The sequence below is a fragment of the Bemisia tabaci genome, chromosome 7 (genome assembly GCF_918797505.1).
Source record: "Bemisia tabaci chromosome 7, PGI_BMITA_v3".
NCBI classification, from domain to species: Eukaryota; Metazoa; Arthropoda; class Insecta; order Hemiptera; family Aleyrodidae; genus Bemisia; species Bemisia tabaci.
Window position 1 is genome coordinate 32,886,089 of NC_092799.1, and position 27,119 is coordinate 32,913,207.

Consider the following 27,119-nt stretch of genomic DNA (forward strand, 5'->3'; position numbering starts at 1 on the left):
TAGGAGACAGGCTTTATAGCAAAACTCAATCTGGTGCCAATAGCTAGTAGACTCAAGCTTAGATAGAGCGTCTCAGAATTAAACCATTATACTGCAGGAGCGCGGACTATGGCCTATGGGCCTAAGTATTTTTAACGTCTACGAGGGTTTTTTTTTTTTTTTTTTTTTTTTTTTTTTTTTTTTTTTTTTTTTACAACGAAAGTGCTTTCTGTCAGAGCTGTGACCCTCCAACCTTTATTAACATTATCGTTTTCTTTGAATTTTGGCTAGGGATATAAACCGAAACCGAAACTCTTGTCAAAATTTAAAATTAATCGATCATCGATCGTACTCAGAATACGTTTCGCCACAGCTGAGCATCCACTCTAACGCAGGGACACCTTGTAGGTACATGGTACACACGACTGTATGTTTAATCCAGACCCAGGCGCAATGTGTTCAGCGCAAGGTCGTTTCGTTATCTCGACTTAGTTGAGAGCGCGAGTCTTATCCAAACATCGTCGCCGGGAAATGAAGCCCAGAACTGTCCGAACTCGGGGCATTCAAACTTCACCCAACTCAACTCGTAAACAACGCAAGTGCGCCGGAGCAGCTCGCCGGGCGAATAAAGCAGCCGGAGATCACGGCGCGGCGCGGGAGGCGGAGGGGGGGTTTGCAAACCGTTCCATATCGGTCCTCGAGGGAGAAGAGAGGAAGGGGGTGGGAAGGGGACGGAAAAGGGAGGGGGTATTTTTGCGCTTGTAGCACGTTTCTTGGGTTGCTGACTCGTCAAAACAACTATATGCTAATAGTGCACCGACGGAGTTGGCTGGATGAAAAGGGGGGCGGAGAGGGGGTCGCCGGGCGAAGGTGGGGAGAGCTAAACTTATCCGAGCTTTCTGAGAGCGGAAGTCGCAAATCGAGTCGAAGTTCATGCGGATTTTGGCCTTTTTAGCTTAATTTTCAACTTTTGACCCTGTCGAATGACCTGCGGTGTGGTTGTCAAGTTTTGCTGGGTAAAAGGTACCGATTCCATGGAATGTTGACTATTTTGCACTATTTTGATGGATAATGAGTGTTTTAAGGGGTCTGCTGAAGTCTTCTTTAGTATATTTCTTTATGTCCATGCCGGAGTGATAGGAAGATCTCCACAGTATTGGACGCCTCGCTCAGGCTCTCATCTTTTGCACATTTTGCTGTTCGTATCATCTGATGATAAGAATTCATGTTCATTTCAATGTACAACATTTTCCCCCTCTTTTTATTATTACTTGTTTGTTATTAATAATCCACGGTACGAGGTTAGCGATTTGGACTTCTCTCGGCAATTACTGCGGAAGAGAGTCAAAGAGAAGGTTAAGAGAGTTAATTTTATTTTATTTTTCCTAATATTAATTACTAATCCGTGCTCCATCAAAATATGTAAAAACAAGAGGAATAAGCATGCATATGTAAGGACTCAAAGATCTTGGAGACAATTTGAAAGGAAAAATACTAGCAACGAACGTGAAGTCCAATATCTAGGAAGGGGTGCTATATACTCTCATGAGGTGCGAGATAACTATTTCGACTCCAAGGATATGCTGGTTGCGTCCTTTTTTTAAGGAACTTTTTACCCGAACGAATCGATCATTCGATTTTGAATATTCTAACTCACGCTTACAACGGACATTCTTCCCATTGCTTGATCGTTCTTAATATTTATTATTTTGTTCATTTTTTAGGAGCAATGCATTTTTTCAGATATCCTCTCATTTGCCTTAAAATAATATTACGTAAAAAAACCATATTATACGGAAATTTTCCAGAAGTTTGGGTCCATTAATATTTTTTGTAAGGAACAGGGAATGTTAGTCTAAATTCTTACTTACAAAAAATGTATACGCAAGTATATAAATTTTATTAGGACCCTGGACTGAAGGTTTTTGTTTTGCTAGGTGCACCATTAGTACTGTTCAAATATGGTAGGAGTAGACTCATCCGAAAACATTAGTCAGAAATCGCATCGTACAAGTTTTGCTTTTAATTCTGGTCTCGCTATTAAATCTTCATAAAAAAAGGATAATTTTCATTCGCAGCCGATCATTAATGGTCTCCCTACAATAAGGCAGCACATCAAACCCCACGCATTGCGAACAGTGTAGAGCAGGGCTGACAAGGCAAGGCACGATAAACAGAGGAGAGTTTCGCGCCAGACCTAAACAAGCTGCCAAATGGTATCAGAATCCCAGGACCCGCGCCTAAAACTACACGGAGAGTTTCAGAAACCCACCCGCGAGAGAGCAGCACTGCGGACGCGGCCCGGGAAATCTGGTATTAAAGCGTTTAAAGCGCGCACCATAACAATTTTTTATCGTTAAAACAGTTATAAAACCCTACCGCAACAACATTTACAGGGAGCCGAAGCGTTATCTCAGCTCCTTTTTTAATTAGAGTTGAAACGTCGCGCTCCCAGCGCAGTGCGAATCCCTGCCGAAAAGCCCCGCGTTCGATACTCCGAGTCGCTCGACTCTCGAAATTCATTCCACCGGGTCAGGGAACAGTGGCGTTGCGTGCTTTCGATTTATCGATTGTTATGCCATTTAAACCTACGGTAAAGAATCGATTATTAAGGTGTTTGCTGCGAACACCCTGCATATCGATCCTTTTCTATAGGTTTAAATGGCATAACAATCGATACATCGCAAAGCACGCCACGCCACTGTCGGGGAACGCAGGAATATCGATGTATCGCGACTCTCGAGATCGATTCCTCGAGACCTGGGTTCCGGTTTATTTCAATTTTTAAATCAAGATAAGCGCTCGCGTGGTCACCGCGTTTGCGAGCGAAGCCGGGGCTTATACAAGTGAGTTTAGATCCCGTGATACCCGCTGCGTTCTGCACAGATGGAAAAGTCAGATTCTGCGCTAACTGCGGGGGTGACCCCAGAAGTTGGGGATTTTGCACGAGCATTACGCTGTGCTAGGAGGGTATGCGGATACGTTCGCGAGATTGAGATCTTATACGCGCTGCGGAGGAAGTTCCGCGTTTCGTCCACTGCAGACTGTACATCGAATCGCTGGGTGTCGGATTCTCTCGAGAGCTGAGGCAGGCTTTTGCAGCTGCCAAAATAGGAGTGGATTTATTTGCAATCGGAAACATCATCCATTGGAAGAAAGTAAATTGATTTAAATTGCAAGTACAGTAAAAACCACTAAATGGAACAAGCAGAAAGGAAGCAAGTCACTTCAGCTATTGCCAAACGGATTGCATGTTGTTTTGCAAAAAGGAACCAAGAGCATTCCAATGTTGTTAAGATTGTGTAACTTACATTCTTTCAATTAAATTACTGAAATCATGCAAAAAATAAAATTTACAAAGGTAATTTTTGGCTTAAAGTTATAGTTTTTTGGGAGTAAAGATAAAATTTCTTCAGATAATCTATTTATGCACAATCTTCGCGACATTAAAATGCTCTCGGTTCCTTTTTTGCAAAATGCAATCCAAATTCAACCGGGAAATTTAATTTTTTACAAGAGAATGTTGAACATATTTTTTAACACTTAAATTGTTAAATCAGCAATTCATTTTTCCCGTGTACGCATTTTTGCAGTAACACCATCAATACGTTGAAGAAACCTGCAAATAGTCAATGGAGTAACGGAGTTAATGCTGTGGACGGCACTATTGCAAAATCCAGTCCAAATGATCCTCTGGAATGGATGCAATTCTTCTAAGAGGTACTAACCTCAGAGTTTTGCTGAAACCAAGTTCGAGGGTCGAGAAACTTTCGAGGAAATGCGCCCTTCTGGGGCCAAACTACTAACTATCCAGTCCTCTTTTGCATGAGCAATAACCTAGCAACGCCAAATCTCGCGGGGGAGAAAAAAACCCCTGCAACAGTGCGGTTTCCACTTCTTTTTTCCAACTTCACGGGTTCCACTCGCCAATTTCCGAGCGGGTTCGTTAACGCGTTTTTTTTTTTTTTTTCATTATTATTTTTTTATCGCACGAGTGAATATGATGAATGCGTACTTGAGCCATCTCGGTTCCTGCTGGAAAAAGAACTTTAGAAGGCGGCCCGTTTCGATGGGAGCCGGAAAAACTAGGTTGAGACTCGAACCCCTTCACCCCCTTGCGGGCCCCACTGGTTGGAGAGAGGGTGAAAGGTAGTATCTTGTGAGACCTAGTGGCCGTGTTCCCTGGGTGGTTCTCTGCCATTGCTACTTCTTCCAAAGAGTTGCCACCTTTCTGGGAATAGTCAATACATTATCTATTAAGGGAGAGTATCGCCATCTCAATCCTTTTCTCACAGAAAAAAATGTGCCACCCCTTGATTTGTCACCCATACCTCGCTATCAAGGTAACCTCTCCTCTCCTAGCTGTGGACCAAGAAGGTTTAACACAAGATGGGGGAAAAGTTTTAGAAATGATAAGGATTTTCCAATTTCCAACTTTTGAAATGAGCTCAGAATGAACATTTATGACTATTTTTGCTAAAAATTACACTTCATGTGTGATCACGTTTCTCACCAGAAAATACGTCCAAGAAGTAAGTTTTTGTGGAAATAATTATGACACTCAGCTAATTTCATTGCCTTGACGTTTTATTGTTGGTTTCATTTGTATCATGAACTGTAATTCGATTTTCGAACACAAGCTTTGCTTGCAAATTTACTTATTTTTCAAAGTTGTGGAGCTTTCTGCGATTTCCTCAACAGATTGCATTGACCAGTTCTCCTCTCTAGCAATTGCATCCGATTTGTCATATTGTAAATGGAAAGTGCTTTGAATTTGACTGGGATTTGCAGTTCAAGTATGTAATCCTTCGCAAAAATACGCGAAAAGCTCTGAATCTAAAATCCTCTGGAAAGCTCATAAAAGCTTTTAAAGTTGAGCCAGCCACTGATGGCATCTGACCACCGACACTGTGGCTATGCCGTCTCTTTAATCCTCACTCAATCATGCAGGAGCTGATTCGATGAAATGTTCAATTGCGTGGCGTGCTTTGGGATGTATCGATTGATCTGCCATTTAAACCTTTGGAAAAGGATCGATATACCGATTTGTTCACAACGAGCACCTTAATGATCGATTCTTTACCATAGCTTCAAATGGTTAAATATCGAAAATCGATCCTTTAAGCCTCGCCACTGGGAATGTCGTGTTGTGACACACGTGGTCTTCTGCAGCTTTTGATGGAGTATCATCAGTTATCTTATAGCTCTCAGAATTATTAACAGAAAAAATGGTCGTTTTATTATTAACTAATCAAAGGTACAAATCTGCCGATTTAAAGAAGCCTATATATCTTTTTAAACTAATTTACTTTCCTTAGGCCTCGGTTTGAATATTGTTTTATATTGCATAGATTAGGCTGACTATTTTGATACAAGGATCGATTGCCGGATGGAATGTGAACTGGTCTTGTATTGGAGCCAAATCTTGTATTCATTTCAGCAGACTTTGCAATTTTGTTTCATTTCATGCCATTTGCTTTGTTTTTTGCGTTGAAAGTCAAATCTTGCCAGGATTTCCAACCAAGCCTATAATACTATAAATCACACGCCATCTCAATCACAACTGGAGCCCAGAATGATTCGCATACTATATCAAAAATATCGAAACTGCACTCGAATGGGATATTTTTCCATTAAAAAACCCCTGCCTCAATAACATTGAATTTGTTTGTCGAATGGTAAGTGAGTTTTTTAGTATCGTAAAAACAGAATTGCGATTTTAAAATTCGATAAAAACGACAAGGAGCTAAAAACATGGAGTTAATCGAAGCGATTTATGACATTCCGTTTTGACATAAAATATGACGATCATTAAATCACCTTAACCTCTTAAAAAAGGATAAATATGGTATTACTCTCATTATAAGGTTACCATCTTCAAATTAAAATGCTCGCAATCACACTGTCGTGCTAAGGAAGAACGCCGTATGAACATCCGAGAGTTGCCTTTGATAAATGTTTATTTTTAAGGAAAGTTATGAATATTTTTCCTAGAAATTTTCATTAACTTCAGATCAAAATTCGAACTAAATTCCATGAAAAATTGGAAGAAAAATATGCACAAGTTTACCAGGAAATCCGTTTTTTATCAGAGAAAATTTGGCAACGGCCGAAGTCTCATACGGCATTCTTCCTTAGCACGGCAGCATATGGCGATAACGTCGCAAGGTAACTTCAATGCCAACCAGTGCAATACTATCGCGACTCTATGGCACCGGAAACTTGAGTACAATTCTCAAGGAACTCCGTAAAGGATGGAAACTTTACAGAACATCAAAGACTTTCCGTGTGAATCCATACATTTCGAACTGGAATTGACTCCACCTTAATCCCAAAGCAAAGCATTCCGGAAGAGAGTCCAATCAACACATTAATAAGTAGTGGAGTGGTATCATGCCCTGAATAAACTGCGAAAAAGAAGACCGAACCTTAGCGCAGCCCGCAAATCCTCTTTTAATTGCTTCCTTGAAACTCACCCTCACTGCCGCCCACTTTCCGACGTGAGGCGTATCAAAACCGCTCGAAACAAGTTAGTCAATGCATTCGTGACCACGCAAAAAAGCCACTTTTGGCCATCGTTGCCACCGGCGCGAGATCGGTCGATAGAAAACTGTCGCCGCACAGTGGATCGAGCCAATCAGAGAGGTCGGACGTGAAATTTTTGACTAAAAATGCAAATTTTGATGTTTCTTTCGTTACAATTTAAATTTCAAGGGGTGCTCTTAGAAGAAAATTTTACGAGAAAACCCCTTATAGAATCTCAAAGTTTTATATAAACGAAGTTATAAGCGTGTAGAGTTTCCAAATTTTATCCGATCTTGCCAATCGACTCGATTCACTGTGCGCCGTTGGTAAGAAATGTGTGGATTCTCCCGTCAATGGCAACGTTGCTTTTAATTAAAACCCTCGTCAGGTCGACATGCGAGCAGTTAAAAGCAAGTTAAATGATGTATTCGTAAGTCCCTGAGACAACTCATAATGAGGAAATGTAAACAAAACAGGGGTGAAGCCAGGACACAATGAGCTGGATTCAATATTTTGTGGCCAAAATCTTGGACTTTGAAGGAAGTGTTGCTTGCCATGTTCCCAATCCAGCACCATCGTAACCGACGCACTATCTTTCCTACCGAACCGCTTCCTTTGAAATCTTTCTTATTTTGAGTCTGTGACTAAATAAATCCGTAAATTAAACACCGAATATTCGTCGTTTTTAAATTAAATTTTACACAAAGATAGCCGGAATAATTTAACTAGAAAAAACGCAAAACAATGGGCAAAGAAGGCTAAACACAGAGACATAGAAACCTGGGACCTTGCTAGATGGTCTCAAGCCCCTGTTTGACCAGGAAACATAAATGAAATTAAAATATAAGAAATTAATAAACCCTTAAGGGTCTCTTGATTTTATTAATTTCTAATTTTTATTTTAATTTTATTTTTGTTTCCCGGTCGAGGAGGGGATTGAGACCACCCCCAAAACGTCCCAGGTTTATATGTCTCTGTTTTCAGCCTTGTATACCCTTTGTCTTGTGTTTTTCTAGTTAAATTCTACATATGTCTAGTTCCATAGTCACATTGATGTTGCCTGAAAAGTGATGATATTGAAAACAGGCACATTTATGGTTTAAGGCATTACTTCCACCTATTTTACATCGAATGTACTTTTTTACAAATCATTTGTTCAATTATCAGTAAAAAATAACGAAATGTCTGCATCTAGAACATAAAATGTGACAATTCGGAAAAAGTTTAATAAATGAGAACAAAACACGGAGAAATTTGAAAGAAATTCTGCTAAAGTTTGCTTGTGCTGTTTTCAGCACCAATTAAATTGAACGTGAACATCATCATAAAGCATGCATTACGGCTTTGTAACTTCGATCCAATTTTGGCAGGAGCACTGAAATGTGTTGAACATCGGAGTATGAAAATGTGTATCCTTGACCCCAAACCCCTATCACCCTTAATACTGCGCTGTACAGTTAGAACTTCCCTCAAAGGGGTGAACCTATAGCGGACTGTTCAAATTCCCAGATACTGACTAAATTTTGCTCAAGTACCGGGTTTGCTTGACATTTTTCGCAGAGAACGGACCCATCATACCCCAAATCATATTTCAGCTGCTTATTCCCAAACAATCTATTTTTACAAAAATTGAATTGAAGCTATTTTGTTGTATTTTTTTTATTTTATTTTATGATTTTTTGGGTCATATCCTTATATGACCCCAAAAATCAACCGTTTGATTTGACGATCGAGAGGAATATTCCGAGTTCGCCAACTTTCAACTTTATTGTAGAGTTTTCACAATAACTATTTTCAAGAGAGAAATATCTAAACTGTACTTGTTGGCGTAATGTATCCGTTTTGCCAAGTATACAACGTTAGGTAGTAATTTAGCAAAATGTACTCGACATCTCAATGCTTTTTGACTTTCATTTATCGGAGGGTTTTTAAAATAACTATATTAAAGAGACAAACATATGCAACTGTGATACTATCGTGATACTGTGTGACTATTTTGACTGTACTTGCAAGGATGATGTATTTGTTTTTAGTCAAAAACATATGAAATTATATTGGTCAAAAATATAAAATTAATATTGTAGCAAAATTAATTCGATGTCTCGACATTTGTTTACTTCCGGTGTAGATTGACTTCAAGGCTTTTCGCCTGCGGCAAGTCCCAAAAGCGCAAATGCAAAGAAATTGCGGCGCAAAAGCGCAAAAAAGACGTTTGCGCTTGTGGATTTCTCTCGTTTGCGCAAATAATACCCAAAAATTTCTTTAGTTTAATTTTTTAAAGTTCCTACATTTTGCAGTTTTAAAGTTTTACATATTTTGACGAGGTTCTTCGAGATTTCCCGTTTCTTATTTATTTCGCACTTTTACACTTACTCTTCGTCCAAACGCCGACCACTTTGTCTCATGCACTTTTGACAAATTGACCATTTTGGTAAGTTCCTCCTTCCCTATATTTAATTGTTGTATTTGCGGTTTTGGGTTTCTTTCATTAAAAAAATGTGCGCATTCTACCCTCTTACTAGGCAAACTATTTGCGCTCTTAGGTGCGTTTTTATTTTGTGCTTATGCGGGTTTTACGCTTTTGGGTTGTGGCCTTTGCCCGACTTGGTCACATTTTGATACAAAGGAGTTGTGAAGATGGAGTCACCTGAGCCGGGATTTAGCCGCGAAACTTGACGTCGAGCCCACAGCGCCGCGTGCCACGAACACGCGAGGGGGAGAGGAGTGCGGGTAAAGTTCGCCCCACCAAGTAGAAAGTTGAAAGTTTGCCGGGCTAAGTTTCCCGAAACCCACTGAGGAGATTAGCGGTGGTATAATTTTGAGCGACTTACTGTAGCTCTTTTATGCACTTCACAGCAAAAAGTGGATTACCTGTAATGTAGAACTCGGGAAGATGCCCCGGCAATGGGGGCGCTTCTTAGTCCGTTGAATGCTCAATGCCGGCGCTCCGGGGTCGGGTAGACACTTGAGTCCCTCGCTTGTTAACGTGATTCCCCGCGCTTTCGTGCCGCCCGACAGTGATCGGATCCGGCTTTTTCTTCGCGTTAGGGTCGCTCCTTAAACAGCTCCTTTCTTTAAGGGACCTCGTATGCTTTACATTCTGATAAAGAGAGCCTCAAGGAGCTTTGTAACACATAGCATCAATGAAAGGATAATTTTTGCAGACTTTCATTTTCAGCATTATTCTGAAAAGGAATGGGTCCCTGCCATGTTTTTCGTTTGATTTACCACAACCAATATAAAATACACTGAAATAAAAGTTACGGTTTATATAGATGTACTGTCCGTTTCGGGCTCAGAGACCGAAACTTCTAGGTGCTGGAGCTGTAATTTCGGTTTCTTCGGGTGTTACGACTGGAAATTTCGGCCATTGAGCCCGAAATGCTCCCGGTATGTCTATGTACCCCGTGAGTACGGCTCCCGAAGTCGGAGTTTTTTTTCCAATGCACCCATATGAATGGCATAATTTAATTTATTGGACGGTCTGTGTATACAGCCCGTAAGTACAGATTCCACAGCCGGAGTTTTTTTTTTTTTCAGTGTAAGATGGAGAATATCTTAAGATTTTTGAACATTTTCGGTAAGGTTCGCACCCACATTAACCTTTGGATGCACAAGACGGGCCGAATTGACCTAAGACACTGAAAACACGTGGCCTACGGCAGGCCCGCCACATCCCATCTCGGGCCCTGGTACCAATTTTCTGGCCCGGGCCCCTAGCACGGGGGGGGGGGGGGGGTCCGGAGGGCCTCCCCCGGGAAATTTTTGAAATTTTAAATCTATTTGGACGCATTATTATGAAGCTCTTATGATGGAGATTTTCCATCAATTTCTGCAGAATAATTACGCCTTTTTGTTTACTTTCAGCACCAAAAACTTTCGAATTGTTGCATTCAAAACATCTATAAATTTTTTTTTGAGGGGGCAGATGATAATTTTCAATTCTATGGGGAGCCGGGCCCCTCTGGACTCCCCTTTCGTACGTCTATGGCAAGGAAGTTAAGCCATTGAAGTCGAGGATGCCCAGAAAGGAGCCTCTTAGCATCCGACAACGGAAGAAAATGAAACACAGTTACTAAAAATATCATTCTACATATACTCAAAATCTTGAAAATCTCTAAAAAAGTAAGAAAAATTTTATAGTGCCCTAGCGTGTTTTTGAAACTTTATTCACCTTTTGCGGAATTTTTAGGGTAATTTTTTCACTTTTCCCTTCGAGACTAGGGTTACACATGAATTCGTAGTGGTTTGTCACCTGCGTCACGGGCCCCTCCAGGGCCCGGGCCCCGGTACCAAGGACCCAGTATCCCCCCCCTTGTGGCGGGCCTGCCTACGGGTTGTATGGGGCCGGTACATACGAGCTTTACGTATAGGTTTCAAAGTCATTGTAAAAGAAATAAAATATCAAATTGAAAAATCAGGGGAAAACCAAGTGTCATTTTTTCTGACAACTAAAAATCCCAAATCGGTTCAAATGTCCACCTTTCACTCCTGAGGGAGGTATGGCTACGGCACACGCAATGTATGTCTTATAATACATGTTAAAAGAAGAATCAGACGTCAAATAGAAAAGAAGAAAAAATTGAGTTTCACCTATAAACACAGCCAAAGATAAAAGAGACGTAATTGGGCCTCGTTTTTGAAACTTTTCTTCCGAACCTGAGCAACATCTCATTGGCAGCATAGAGCGGAGCATTGCGAGTTTACGCCTCTTGCCATCGCGCCTTCAATTTGGCAGACGCAACACGGACATCGATCAAGCACGAATAGTTGTATCACTGCGCCGTCATTAACGTGCGACCTTCCTCTCGCTCTATTTCTATGTCGAGTTGGTTCCGCTTGTCTTATTTGTACTAGTGCTACAGACACAAATACAGAGCCTTGACGTACCTCGAGATTTGTAAAATCTACGGAATTTTTTACTTCGTATTTCGAATTTTTCGTAGTGGCAAATATTAGTAATCCCTTGCAAAGGTCTTTCTACAAAGTTGTAGTCTTAATGTTTTATTAAAAGTGCCCTTAATAATCTCTGAGTCACAATATTGTTCTATTTAATGTGATTCGTTGGACGCCATATTTTTTGTCGATTGGACACGCTACATATAGCATCGATTGGCTCCATTTTTTCAGCTACTCGTCATTTTTCTCGAATTTTAAGGACGCAATTCTCTTATCAGGAAACGAAAGAATTTGCTCACCGATTTTGACTAACAAATTCAACGTAATATAGGCGTGGTTTTTTTGTGGAAAAATATCGCATTCTAATGCAGTTTCGATGTCAGTATCGAATGCGGTATTTTTCCTCTAAAAAACCTCGCTTTTATTGCGTTGAATTTGTTTGTCTTAATTGGCAAGTGAATTCTTTAAACCCCTGACGACAGTATTGGGATCTCAAAATTCGAAAAAAATGACGAGTAGCTGAAATAATAGAGCCAATCGATTCGATATATCGCATGTCAATTTGACACAAAATATGGCGTCCATCGAATCACTATGAGGAGTGATTATGACTACGTTCCCACGCCTACGCCTTCACTGAAAATAAATAAGGTACATTTTACCATACTCTGACACAGTGATCCGAGTATAGTAATTAACACCAGACTCCATGACAGCGTTTCACCATAGTTCTGGTGAGCACCACTATAATTCTGGTAATTTTCACTGAATCGTATCACTGTGTAAAAAAATCATTTAAACTTGTAGTAGAAGTTACCTTACTTTTTTTCGGTGTTACCCCACCGATTAATTCGACAAGTAATTGATAAAAGAGAAAGTCTCGACGAAGGTGGAATGAAAGTTTGGACCAGTCTCGGTGTGAGATACAATTACGAGAGACGCAGCCCAGCGGAGCTTCTAGAAGTTCTCAGTGACAGCAACAAGTGCCGGATGCCCGGCCGGGTCAATATTGAATAATCAGATGCAAATGTCGTGTTTCTCGAAGATTCGCAGCTGCTTATGAAAATGTCTCCGCGACGAATCCGCCAACATCTGTCCCTTCAATTACCCGCAGAGAGGGACTCTGTTTTCCTACTCGCTTAACGTTGAATAATGAGCCATTTGATAATGGACGCAGAAAGGAACTTTCCCGGAATCCCTCTCTGTGAGGACGAGAGAATTACTTGATGTGACGGTGGTTAGGACTTGGAAATTTAGCTGGGCCATTTCGGTTGTAAGCGATTTCAAATTGCTGATTGGATAACCCTTTGTGGTAGCCACTTTGTTATGTATTCAATTTATTGTATAGTTTCAACCAATAAAAAATAATTTATTCGATAGCCTTCATTTTATCGCGCCTTCAAAGTGCACTACAAATGGAGGTTGAATATTGGCTATCATTTATAAAAGAAGGGGCAATGTTTCCGCACAAGTTGAGGCACCAAAAAATTTTATTTTTTTATTTATTTTATTTTTTTTAAAAAAAATACTCATTTTTGACGAGTTATTTCTAATTAATTTGTTGACGTGTTTCGGGCGTGCGACGTAACATCAACGCGCTACAGTGGCGTGGCGTGCTTTGCGATATATCGATTGATCTACCATTTAAAACTATGGAAAAGTATCGAAAAAGCGCACACTGTAATGATCGATTATTTACCACAGCTTCAAATGAGAAATATCGATAGATCGCAAAGCACGCCACGCCACTGGTGTGCTACATGATGCACACCGCGATGATGATTTTCCTCAGAATCTTAGTGGCCAATAAGAAAAGGCTATCCAGGACTCTTCGCCAGGAATGTCCTCACTTTCCCTCTTTTTAAAATTAGTCTAAGCGTCCTCTTTCGCCATCCAAGGCCCAACAGACAAAATTAAATAGAGAAGAAGAAGTGGAAGAAAGAGAAAGAGCAAACACCCTTGCCGCTCCTCCACAAGTGACAAGATCTGTGACCATCATCCTGGCCGACATTCAAATTCAAGACCACCAGGTGGCGCCAGGTCAGTAATCAGCGGCTTAACCACCAGAACAACCAATGTTGACTCATTAACGGACTTCACGCTGCCGTGTTGAGGAAAAACGCCGCATGAACCTACAGGCGTTGCCAAGTTTCCTTTGATAAAATACGCATTTACAAAGAAATTTGTGAATATTTCTCCTCCAGTTTTTCAGATAATTTCATTCGCAGCCAGAACCAAAGCATCTGCTTTCAAGAGAAAAGATTCATCAGTATCCTCAAAAATGATAATTTTATCGGAGGAAATTTGGCAACTCGAGAATGTTAATACGGCGTTTTACCTTAGCACGGCAGTACGGCAGTATTCCGCGTCTCTGAAAATATTTTTCTTTCGGCAGAAAAGTCGCCACGAAGAGAAGACGTTCATAGCATCGCTGTATCGGGGAGAAAAGTAGAATCAATCGGCAGATAAGGTCCGTTTTACTAGGAACGAGACGGGGTCTCATTTATGAAAATACGAGTAATCACTTAACGGTTGTTCATTGTCCCGAGGTGTGCTTTGAATATTGAAAGCTTTTTGTTGTGTCTGGGTGCGCTTCGGTCTTGCGGGTTGCATAGATGCGGTCTGCTCGGGGAGGGGGGGGGGCGGTCGGAAGGTTGCACGGAAAGGTTCGGAAGAGCACTCGAGCACGGAAGAAAAAAGGCTCTTGAGCGAGTCGGGAGGGGGGGGGGGGGACTCAGAAATCGGCTCCGATTGGGTTTTGAGTCTCGCCGGAGAGAGTAAATGAATCGGTCGATATCAAAACGGATCATTTCCATAATCTCATGAGCCCTAGATTTTTGGGACTCTTCCGGAGAAGAGAGCTCATCGGAGGAAAGACGTTTTAGGTTTTAACAGCGACCGATTCGAGTAGAACAGCGCTTTGCTCTGGAAGTCTTGATTAATTTAGAGACGGGCCATGGCATCTGAAATGCCGTAGTTCATCGGAGTTTCTTGCAGTCTGTGGACTTGGGATCGGACCTGCCCGAATTAATACGGACGCTTTGATACGTCAAGTTCTGAACAAATAACTTCGGATACTCCAATTTATAATTTCATTTTCAGCTCATCAGTATATTGGCCGATCAATCGATTAAGGGGCGCACTGAAAAGGCATGACAAATTTTAGCGCTTTGAAATTTGTACTCACAATACATTTGTTTCAAAAGGAAATCTTTTACCATGGAGTATACCAGGGCAAGGTTAAACTGACAGACTACAGGAGAGTGTCCTATGATGGGTCATAATAAGAATTTTTTCAAAACCCTCATATACCTACCTCTTACATTCATTCCAATTTTGACCGTCCACAGGGAGAGGGATCTAGCAACAAAATACCCGAGATAGAGCAATTAGTAAACTGTACTGACTTTTTTAAAAAGGCTTCCTACCAAGTTATTCTAAAGGTTTTAAAGAGTTTTTATGTTAAATTGTACAAGTTTTTCGATTGTTTTCAACACAAGTTGCATAAGAGTCAGTCATCAACTTTGATTTTAGCGTCACGTATTTTCACATACTTGTATAAGTAACAACGCGAAGTTTTTCAATAATTACGATGGGAAGCCTTCAAGCTTTCATCGGAATTTCACACTGCTGTGTTGTGTTAAGGAAGAACACCATATCAGTCTGCGGGAGTTACCAAATCCTATACGATAAAATACAAGTTTTTCAGGGAGACTTACGAATACTTTTTTTTAAAAATTTCCAGAAGATTTTGTTCTTAATTCAAGCTGAGGTATTTTGAAATATCAAGGAAAAAGATTCACAAGTTCTATCAAAATTAATTATTTTATTAGGAGAAATTTAGCAAAATTCAAATATTAATACGTCGTCTCTCAGCACGGCAAAGCTTAGTTTTTACGACCGACCATTCCCGCCGATAGGGCAGCTTCGGAGGCCGTTCTAGAGCTCAACATTCCAACTCACCCCCTTCCGCCTTGATTCCTGCCCGGGAATCTTCACGTTCCCGCCTTCGACTAACAACTTTCAATTTTATGACCTTGTTTTCATCTTCTTTTAATCCGATTCCTTCCAACTTATGACTCTGAATGTATGCACGAGGATGCTTGACTTATAAAAACTCCGGGAAATTGAGTCGGGAGTGAGGCCTCAACTTTCCCTCTTGGACTACATCGTTACGTTTAATGATAGTGAGAGTGATGTGTCGATGTAGCACTAGACGGAATGAGAATTAGGGCACCACGGGATATGTTTTTTCATCAAAATTTCTCCGAGAACACGTTATGTCTCTGACGCGGAGGATGAAGAAATGTTCAAAATGTCTTCTGTGTTGGACATATACAAGTAATTTTGATGAGAAATATACTTCGCAGTCTTCAACAGTCTCCAATGTTGGAAACGAGAAATTTCAACAAATTCTCCGAATAGTTTCCCCTCTAAAAGATAGAATTAGTATTGAAGATTTTGAAACACCGCAACCAAAAATGCTTTTTCTGCATCCAACGCCTCGATTTTGGATGAGATTGTCATTTTTACCGACATGAAAAGAAAATGTCCCAGTGCAACATTAGAACATGGATTTTTGTTTTGTTGGAATGGGTCAGTTGCGCTGGTCACAGAATCGTGTTTTGATGCTTTTTTGCAGATCAACTAAATATAACATGATCTGATTAAACAGCAACTTTCTACGTTGAATATTAACCGAGATATCGCGCCTTGAAAAACTCGATTTATAACGTCATCCACCGCAACAGTACATATCATGGCACTACCGCTGTGGATGACTTCAAGAACCCGACTTTTCAAATGACGATATTTTGGTTAATATTCAACGTAGAAAGTCACTGTTCGGGCAGATCTTCTTATTTTTAGCTAATCTACAAGTCGAAAGAAGCATCAAAACACGATTCTGTTACCAGCGCAACTGACCCATTAATTGTGACCCTCTGAGGTAACACGGACGACAACGCTACAGGGATGGTTCTTGAAAAATAAGAGGCATCGACTTTTACCCAGAGAGTCAACCAATTTCATTAAACAGAAGTCCATAATTATGCACTTGCAAGCTTAATGTTATTTCAAACAGTGCCGTGATTATCATTATTCCAAACAATTCAACTGTAATATTTTGAGAAGCCTCCTGCCAGAATTTTGGTGAAGCCTCCGTCAGTACAGTTTACTAATTGCTCTATCTCGAGTATTTTGTTGCTACTTCCCTCTCTCTGTGAGCGGTCAAAATTAGAATGAATCTAAGAAGTAGGTATACAAGGGTTTTGAAAAAGAGAACGAAAAATAAAAATGGGTGATTCTGAGCATAACCTACTTCACACCAGATTCAGTAAACAATATTAGATTTTTCTTTCTTTCTTTCTTGTTTGTGTGTGTGTGTCGCACTAGGTGCCTAGTGCATTTTAAAAATTTCCAAAGAAAAACACCCAGATCCTTAGAAACGTTTTGAAAAATATAATATATAGCACCATAACATCCGACTATTTTTTTATGAGTCATCGCAGTTAAAGTCGTAAAAGAGAAATACAAGGATGTGAGGAAGTATCTAGTGGGCACTTATCGAAGTATTGAATGTTTTTCTTGGAAGTGCACTCAGACAAAAAAAATGATACTCTAATACGAAGACGGAGTACAGACGAGTGAGTCCAATTTTGCAAAAAGCAACTTTCCAGTGAGTAAAGAGAAGGCATGCTCCAGGTGCTCTAGTCTATTAATAAAACATCTGAACCGAGGGGTGTTTAAGAACACATTAAAGTAGACTTTGGGCGAGGCACGGGTACTGACGGAGGGGGGAGAGGGGTGGATTTCCCGCAGCGAACCTGTTGTGTTGCGAGAGGAAAATGGTGTTGGAGAGGCGAGCGATTTACGAGTGACCAGCTAGAATACTAATGGCGTCGTCTTGAGCCATATTTCATTGGAGATGGCTCCTGTTGTGAGCGAATCATTTCTTTCCCCGTTTCATCTCCCTCTCTGGGTCAAATTTGCGAGATTTTAAACTGCGCAATCATCAAGAAACAACGCAAACTCCGCAGTATAAGATGAGGCCCTGCACCACACCATTCCCAAATACTGTAGACATTTTTAATTTTTCATGAGAAAATTGCGTCTGAAAACGGTCTTTTGTTGAATGTTGACCTACTATCTAGTTAGATAATGAGCAGCGTGTGACGCAGTGAGCCGAACGTAATTTTACAAAATTTTGGCTTGTTTGCTGAATTATAAAAACCGCAGGTCACTTTGCAGTCAACTATTGGATCAACAGTTGAATTTTAGATAACCGAAAGTAATAAGCCTCCATGAGTGGAAGGGGGGGGGGATCTCTTCGAGTCTCTGGTTATCATATTCATGGATTGTATTAGGTAGTGATTCGATGCATCATTTAGTTCAAAACAATAGAACATAATCTGAAAGAAAAATTTTAGGATTTCAGTCGAAAAAGCTGCAAATAGAAAATGCCTAACAAATCCACTTTTCATTACCGTTTTTCACTCTTGAGAATATAAAATCCATCACAAAAAACCCGTCCCTTCCGATTACTCAATTGACTTAAGGCTTTGTTTACATGTTAAACCAATCGATATTGACACAATATCACCGGCCTGTTTGAGGTATCAAATAAGATCTACTGTAACCGGAGACAGTGTATTTCTGTATGAATTGCATTTCGCAAAAAAAGGAACCAAGAGTTTTCAAATATTGCTCAAATTGTGCCATTTTATTTACCTCACAAATACAAACTGATCATCTAAACAAGTTTATCTTACTCCCAATAAACTATAATTTCAAAATGAAAATCACCCTGTAAATTTGATTTTTTGCAGGATTTCAGTAATTTTATTGCAAGGAATACAAGTTGCACAATGTTAGCAACAGTGGATTGCTCTTGGTTCCTTTTTGCAACATGCAATCCATGTGTGAGATTTTATTTAATCAGAGATGTATTCCAGGTGTCTTAACTTTCACCTTAAAGGCACTTTAGATAGAGATACGGCATCATCGTCAAGGATAACCCGAAAAAAGTCACGAGCGATTTCTTGACGGTGGCGATTCCGTGCCCGCTTGGAAACTGAAGGAAATTCAATATATTATCCGGGCGATAACTGGCTCCTGCAGCACCGGGAAGAATAGCTCAACGTCTGCGGCGACTATCTCGCACTCGTATCCTGCTTCTGTCACTTTTCTTCTCCTTTTGTCATTTAAAACGGCGAGAATTCCACGCGACGATATCTCTTTCCCCGGTCCGGCGCCATGCGCAGCTCCCAAATGTATCTGCCACTTTGGACTCAAGAAGTATAAAAACTTAATTTTCAATTATAAATTCTCTATCCAAGATCTTTAATCCCGAAACATGTATCCTAAATTGCCAATACTAAATCCCAAATCATTAATCTCAAACCCTAAATCCAGTGCTATCATTCCATGACTGTCAAAAGTTCCGGAATTCCTTTCAGATATTTTAAGAAGTTCCGAGGGAGTTCCGAAAAATTCAAAAGATCCGGAACCTTTCGGGTATTTCAAAATTTGGGGCAAAATTCAGGAATATCTGAAAAGTTCTGAAATTCGGAACTAGTTCCTGGATTTGGGAGCACTGCCTAGATCTCATGTTCGAAATACCAAATCTTAAGACCCAAATCCTAACTCCTAAATCCTAAATCCTACATTTCCGTTTTTAGACGCTAAAGTCTTAATTCCTTGTGGATCTCTAAACCGTGAACGAATTTTAACAAGCAAACAAGTTGGTTTTTGCAATCGCTAGCGATAGCAATATTCGTCATGGGAACTTTTGCTTCTGGGATATGAAAATTTTAAGGTACAGTTCGTTTGTAGTATCTTCAGAATTGAAGGGGCTATGTAATTTTGTGTCGACATCTCTTTTTTAACATTTTTAATTTTTTTTCTTTGCATACAAGAAAGCTGTTATTTACCAATTATTTATTTTCGTTGGATTATGTATGGTTTTTGGAAGTTAACGCATTTAACTTTCAGTTTCGTTTTTTCGGCGTAAAGTATGATATTTTTACTCTACGCATATGCCCGAATACGCATCATAACGACGGTGAAACTACCAAACCACGTATCTCGTTTGCGGTGTTTAAAAATCTCCGCTCACATTTTATTTTTTTGAAGTAGACCAAATCAATATCATTCCTTGAAATTTTCACAGAATTTTCTCCGCACGAAGAGGAAAAATCACGGAAATTTTCAAGACTGGACGTTAAGTAGCTTTTCATTTAAAAAATAAAGTATGACAGGAAGTCTGCGACGTCGCAAACCGAGATACGTGGTTTGGTAGTTTCACCGTCGATAAGTGACCTATGTGCTTCCTAAGTTGCCATTTTTTTCATTCAAATAGATGTAACCGAAATGTTAGATGTGTACTACCTATACTACTTTCATGTCATTGCTTTATTTATTTATTTACTTTTTGCGTAGGTATAAATTGTTATTTTTTGCTGAGTTTTGGAGAAAATATTGCTTTAAGAACGTGGAATGTAAATTAGTTTTATTGAAAAAAGAAAATACCATCATTAATTTGGGCGAACAGAGAAAATATACATCAATATTTGGGTCAACATCTCCCTGATTATGTAAAGGATGAATATATTAGTATTTCTGTATCAAAAAACTTAGCTTTTGTCTTCAGAGACACAATGATTCTAGTCCCAGTCAATTTGTTTTATTGAAAAAACAAAAAAACAAAAAATAAATAAAAAAAAAACAACTGAAATGTTAGACATACTATTTTCATGTCTTTCTATTTGTATCAATAGGTACTTTTTGCTTAACTTACGAACGTTGAATGCAAATTAACTTTATTGAAAAAAGAAAATAACGTCATTAATTTGGGGGAACATGTGGCTGATTATATGAAGAAGGTATATTCCAGTATTTTTGTTTAACATATTAACTCACGAGAAAATGTTCGTACATTTATCATCTACTATTAATTATTTTTTGATGATTAGTCTAAAACATTCAATACAACCATTAAAAAGTAGTTCCCATCGTCGGGTATCGAACTCCCGATCGCCGGGTGCCCGCACCGAATCAAAAGTACGAGGCGGTTTAGTCAACTAAGCTATAATGGGTCCACGTGGACGAGTGTAAAAATAGCATACAAAAGACTCGGGCAATGGGCGGGACTTATCACAAGAGACCTGCTTTTGGGATGATATGAAGCGCATTGCTGTTTTGCTGTAGGAGCCATGGTTCGCACTGTTTTAATGCGTCTCGAGGTTCATGCCAGCACGCATTCCGATCGCGGCAGTTGAGCTAAGGCAATATTTGCGTATCCATGAATTAAATCAATCAATCGAGCTCTGATTTTGACTTCTTTATCCGTAACGAGTCCTCCAGAACAATTTTCCACCTTGTACGATGGTTATTATTTCTTTACTTCTATTTTTCAAATTTGAGGTGGGATAATGGCGGCTTCTCAAGAACACCGAGGTAGGCGATCTTTTGCACCAACGAACAGAAAACTGATGGCGAAAAATAACCAATCAGAACCTCCCAAAAAAAAGAATTTGCCTAAAAACGGAACTTCGTGGTTCTGCGCAGATTTACCAGTCAGACACGACATCTCAAGATGGAAAAAAACTCGCTGAAAGCGAATTTTAGCAATCAACACAACTTGACGTAGAGACATGATTGGCTAAAAAATACAACGGTTTTTGATACATCGGAAAATCAACCAAAAATCGGAGACTGGGCGAAACGCTCAAGGTCGCAGAGGTATAGGGAATCCCATAGCGAAAGCAACGGAACGATTCTAATATCATGGGGAACTCCGTTCCCATGACAATACATTTTTCTGAAGGTAAATGACGCGTTAAGCACGATCGGCGCGTTTAAAACTCGAGAAAGTATCTCAAAACCGAGAAATACGCTGTTCAAAAAGCGCAGCCTTACCGCAAATTTACAACGCCAAGATTTGTGCCGAACCGAATGATGTCACCCGGCACCAATTAGAATTGAGCACGGGTCTCTACGACTTCCTTTATATGACTTTGACCTTCGTTCATGAAACAAAGGGAAAGTCAAAACTCTACTATGAGAATTAAATACATTATACATATTAATTAGTTACATTAAAGTTGACACGGAACCATCTTAATATTCACAAAACACACATTATATTTTCCTTTTATACATATTTTTTTCCATCACTTTAAATGAGAATAATCCATGCAGAGTGTATAAACACTTCAAAATCATGAGTTGAAAACGCTGACACCGCGAGTTTAAATAGAGCCGAACACAGAGCGGTGCGGCGTGCCAGCAGCGCGAAACGCGCACTGGCGCCTACAAACCTAAGTGAATACCTCACGCACTGCGCAACGCTTGAAGTATCCACTTAGGTTTGTAGGGGACGATGCGCTGGCCGTCACGCCGCAACTTGTGACGGCGCTTCAAGCAACTATTTCACAACAGATGTGTTGCACAGTATCATACAAAATTGAAGGCGTTTCAACACATTAAGAATGATAGGCATCATTTAAGAGTGTGGATCATTCCTCTCAAAATAAATCTAGATACAACGACACAAATAGAGAGCGGTAGTCCAAAAACTCACTAAGTCCTCGCATCCGTATTTATTAACGTTTAGTATACTTAATTTTTGAATTTCATTAGAGAAAAAAATGACTTACTAATTGAGGCAAAAACATTCTAGAATAGGCCGTCAAAAATATTTTATTTTGAAACACAATAATAAAATAGCTGAATGAAAGCGGGTTTCTGCCTGATGTTAGTGACTTTTCTTTTTACATAAGCATGTTTTCTCCTTAAAAAAGTTTTATTTTCTTTATTGATTCACTAGAAAACCTTCTCGGCGGTAAATTTGAGCATATTTCTGCTTGAATCAAGTCATTTTCTCCTCTAATGAAGTTTAAAAATCATACCAAACGTGATTGAATGCAGATATAGGACCGAGTAAGTTTTTCAACTACCGCTGCTCTAACTAGTTGTAATACATTTAGTTGTAAAGGCAAAGTGAAAATAAAAGAGTTTTCTGTGTGGCCGGTTTTTTTTTTCATTATTTACACTCGACAAATAAAACTTTCACGGAGCACTGTCTGTTTTTGGTTGGGAGGGTTTTCATTTGATGTTCGATTTCGGCTGAATGAGGCCAGGCTCCCGGTCAAAAAATGGACGGTTACGAAAAAATGAAGTTGAAACTACAAATCAAAATGAGATTATACTCTCTGAGTTTCAATCATTATATCAAATCCATTTTAAGCTGATTTTTGCGCTTGGTGTGACAATGCTGCGTTGCAGTGTCTTGGTGAGGACAGATTCGCTGTCTTGTGAGAAACTTGTTCCCAAACAGGAAAAAGGGATCGCAAGGTGGATTGAACAATGCGGAGAGGAAGAAGAAGAATTACAAGAGGAAAAGGGAGACATAAGAGACAGCTCTTTGCAGTATCCGGCTGCCCAGTGATGGATAGGAAGACAAGAGAGTGGACATGAGAATAGGTTTCGGTTTTCTGCTCGTAAAAAAACTTCGATTTCGCACAGCGTTGTTAGATTGTGACAACAAAACGAACGAGAATCTCGCAATGTGATTTCCTTTTTTTGTAAATTCCTTGTGAAATACACTCTTTAAAATACACCGGTAAAGGAATGAAGATGATTGAACATTCTGGATGTCAAAAAAGCGTGCAAGATGTAAAACTAACTGCTGTGGCGGGTGATTTAGCATTTTATAATTTCTCTCACACTAGTTTACATCCAGAATGTCAAATCAACTCTACTTATTTTTCGGTGTAAAAAATTAAACTGAAAAAGTATGAAAAGTGAATCAGATATTTTCTAAGCCTCTGAGTTTGTGTAAAATCGCAGTCAGGTTTTTGAGCCCCAAAGTAAATTTTTGCATTTTAAAGGAAAGTCACTAGTTTAAGGTGACACAAAACATAAATTGGTGTTTTTGACTATCGCAATCTTTGTTATCATCTTACCATCTTTGTGTGATTTCACTTTAAATTTCGCAAAAAAGCCGGCTGCGCTTTTGCACGAACACCAAGACCCTGAAAAGATGTGACCCTACTCTCATATTTACTGAGTTTTGATAATGTTTTAAACAGTGTACAGTGAAACTCTAACACATTTAAAGTGCTCATTTAATTATGTTTATCGCCGTTTCAAAGAAGCAGCCGGTCAGAATTTAATTATTTTTCAATGTAATGCTTTTTGAAACGGTTATCAGGTGGTAGGGTATAGGTGCACCCTTTTTTGTGAATTCTTCCTGTCGGGTAAAAAAGCAGGAGATTGTGAAATAACGCTTACATTCAAAGCGTCATCGAGTAAATTTTAGCCATCAAATACTAACAGAATCACCTCTTGTAAACCAAAAACGAAATTCCTTCCGGAGGAGGCTTTTATTTGTCTCACATTAGTGCACTTCGTATCATATTTGCAATTTTTGAACTTATATCCCAATTAGAATGTAAAATTGAATTGTTGCAATTGTGACCGAAAAGCAGCGAACAAACTCATCCGTCTTCGACACCTTAAGGCTGTAGTGTTTGTAAAGTTGGGACTATAGCCGAATATTTTTAAAAAAAAGTGTACGGTATTTGATCTACAAAATTTATCCATAGAAATTTACGGCGGGAACCAAAATCCGTGCGACTTAGGTCAAAAATCGGTGGCAAATCATTCATTTGCTCTATGGCGTGAATCTCTTGGGGTAATCCGTCCAACTCACATTGAGGGATCGAATCAAACACGCAGAGTTTATTCAGAGTTGCCAATCTGGCTGTGAAAGCTAGAAACAATCTCGATTTTCTCAGTTATGTAGTCTATCGATGATGAAAATCCCAAACCACGTATCTTGGTTTTCGACGTTGCAGACTTCTTTTCATACTGTAATTTTTAAATGGAAAGCTACTCTGAGTCAATTCGTGTAAACCTTCGTGATTTTCCTTCACTGTGGGAAGCGAATTCTGAAAAAAACTTTAAGGAGTAATGTTGATTCGCTCTCTTGTATGAAAATGAAACTGGAGCGGAGTTTTTTAAACACCGCATTCAAGATACGTGGTTTGGGAGTTTTACCTTCACGTTTTAATTGGACCGCGTTTAGCAGAAAGGAACCAAGGCACATCAGCTATTGCCAAATTTAACTGGGCAATTCGATTTTTTATAAGGGAAAGTTTGTGCAGATGCCTTTAAAAATTTCAAAAATTTTGCTTCCTACTATGTCGAAAATTCACTGAAATTTGCACAAAAATCCACACCACCGTTTTCATGTAAATAAATAAATTGCCTCATTAAATGGCAGTAGCTAATGTGGCTTGGTTCCTTTCTGCTCAGCGTGGTCCAATTAAAACAGCCTCTCTCGCCGACAAGCTCTTGTGCCATTAATCTAGGCGCGATAATTCGCCTTTAGGACAATTCTCGACTGCGCCTAAGGCCGATTCAGCGCCTCTGATTGATTGGGGGTGCGGTTTGGACTCATCGATGGATGTTGCATCTCTTTTTGGAAAGAGCTTACAACATTCGGTCCTTTAGCGTTAAATATCATAATTTCATTTTCCTCCTATTTTTACTTAAGATTTCTTACTAATATTGAGTATTTACTTTACTAAGTATACATAATTGAAGATATTTAAACGCTGCAATGGCGTTACGCAATTTTGATTTCGGCCATCGATGTGACGTTTCGGTCGAGGGCTGGCATCCGTGGTGGTCCCAAGTGATGTGGACTCAATTTATTCGCAAATCAATCACGCTGCATGTACGATTCGGCAGATGCTAAAACCAAACAAGAGCATTTTCCTATGTTCATTGAGCTCCACGTTAGTGGACGCATTCCGGGATTCATCACACAATAGATATGTACGGTTTTAATCTTGGCTGATTCATATTTATGACACACACGTCCGGTATGCACGCCTGGCACGTCCTGCTAAACGGGGACGGGGGGAGGGGCGAGGGGGGCAAATCAAACGGGAGAAAATCGGAAAACATCCAGCCCGGTTATTTAATGATTTGTCCCGAACTCTTCGCCAGGCATTTGTCAACAACAGCACCTTTTGAGCCCCTCGAGCATTTGCAATTTCTAAAGGCTGCGAGGACGAGGCCGATTTTGCGCTCCAGCGTGGCTTTAATTTTCCGGCCAATTTGAGCGGCATTCCCGCGCAACGTCCGTGCTCTAACTTTCAAAGTGGTTGTGATTCTTTTAAAAAATGGACGCAGGTGAACAACGAAGTCTTTTTAAATTCGGAATCCTGATTAAATACATACGTGCAGTAGTTTATAAATGGGAATTTTATTAGGAAAAACTGAAATCAAACTGGGCTTAATTTTGAAAGAAGGAACCGCTACTTTCGGCTCATCTTTTCAAATGCCTATCATAGAAAAGCTAATCATGCATACGTTGTTTTTTTTTTTTAGAAAAACCGGAACCAAAGGCTTCCTCTTCCAAAGTGTCCTATTTCAGAAGAATATCATCACTAATTCAGTTGATAAGAAGTATAAAGATTAGACGACATTTCGTGAATTATGAAAACAAAGAATATATAGACACGCATGGCTGCCCATTTTTTCCGTCTGTTATCTCATTTTGATTTTGCTGTTTCCGTGCTAATCTTTTGCATTTCCCTTGTTTCAGATCGATCTTTGACAGCCTGCTGAAGGTAAGGAAAACGTCTCCTCTCCAACAAATATTTTGAGGCTTCAAAGGTATATTTTTGTACATCATTGTATCCTTTCCCTTATTTCATGATTTTCAAACGAAAGGAATTGTGTCCAATCCTTCACTATAATACACTTTCAATCGTAGAGGTAGGCGGGTCTATCTATAATCAGCCTAATTGTTCAATCCAACACGAGGCCCAATTTCTTATGAAGTTCCATTTTTCTCCGCATAAGGCTGCCTTTTTTGTTCCATAGAGCTCCATGAAGATCAAAAATAGTGTATTTTTCCTTCGGAAAATACACTAAAAGGCTAAGCCAAGCAGAGTTTGATCTTTTAGGGTCTATATTCTGCCGTGCTAAGGAAGAACGCCGTATGAGCTATCAGACGTTGCCATATTTCTTTCAATAAAAATCGAATTTACTGGGAATATTATGAATATTTTTCCTTACAATTTTCAGACGGATTTGAACGCAATTCAATCTAAAATAAATGAAAGTTTCAGGGACAAATATTCACGACTTTCCTCAAAAATACATGTTATATTCGGGGAAATTTGGCAACTCTCGAATGTTCATACGGCGTTCTTCCTTAGGATGACAGTATTTTCCTCGTGTAGGCACTCTATTCCTGACAATACTGTTACTTAGGTGTGAGTGAAAACACATCTGTTGTAACAGGAAACTCGATTAAATTCCTTTCCTATATTGGTGCGAGCGAATTAATTAACTTATTAATTAACTTTCCCTCCCACCAGAGTCCTTTTCGCCGTGTCATCCTTACACTCCAGTATAATCTCACCAGTGTCTCCATAACGAGAATCGTCACAGTTTCGGGAGACTATTTTTGAATGTGGCGCCTTTTCCCCGTTTCCGATTCCTCCCGCGGCTGAGGAGCTAATAATGAGACGGACGAGGATCGTGACTGAAATAAAAGTCAGGAAGGGATCAGTGGCGTGGCGTGCTTTGCGATATATCGATTGTTATGCCATTTAAACCTGTGGAAAAGGATCGATTAACAGGGTGTTCGCAGCGAACACCTTAATAATCGATTCTTTACCATAGATTTAAAT

General features: G+C 39.7%; 1 non-coding gene across 1 annotated transcript in view; it reads left to right on the forward strand.

Moving 5' to 3' along the window:
• The window catches only part of LOC109031423 (leucine-rich repeat, immunoglobulin-like domain-containing kekkon 2 protein), a 586,167-nt gene that overhangs the window by 448,006 nt on the left and 111,042 nt on the right, over positions 1 to 27,119 (forward strand). The window contains exon 3 of the transcript XR_011900278.1: positions 26,024 to 26,048. This is a non-coding gene — a transcript (leucine-rich repeat, immunoglobulin-like domain-containing kekkon 2 protein). The remainder of the gene's footprint in view (positions 1 to 26,023; positions 26,049 to 27,119) is intronic.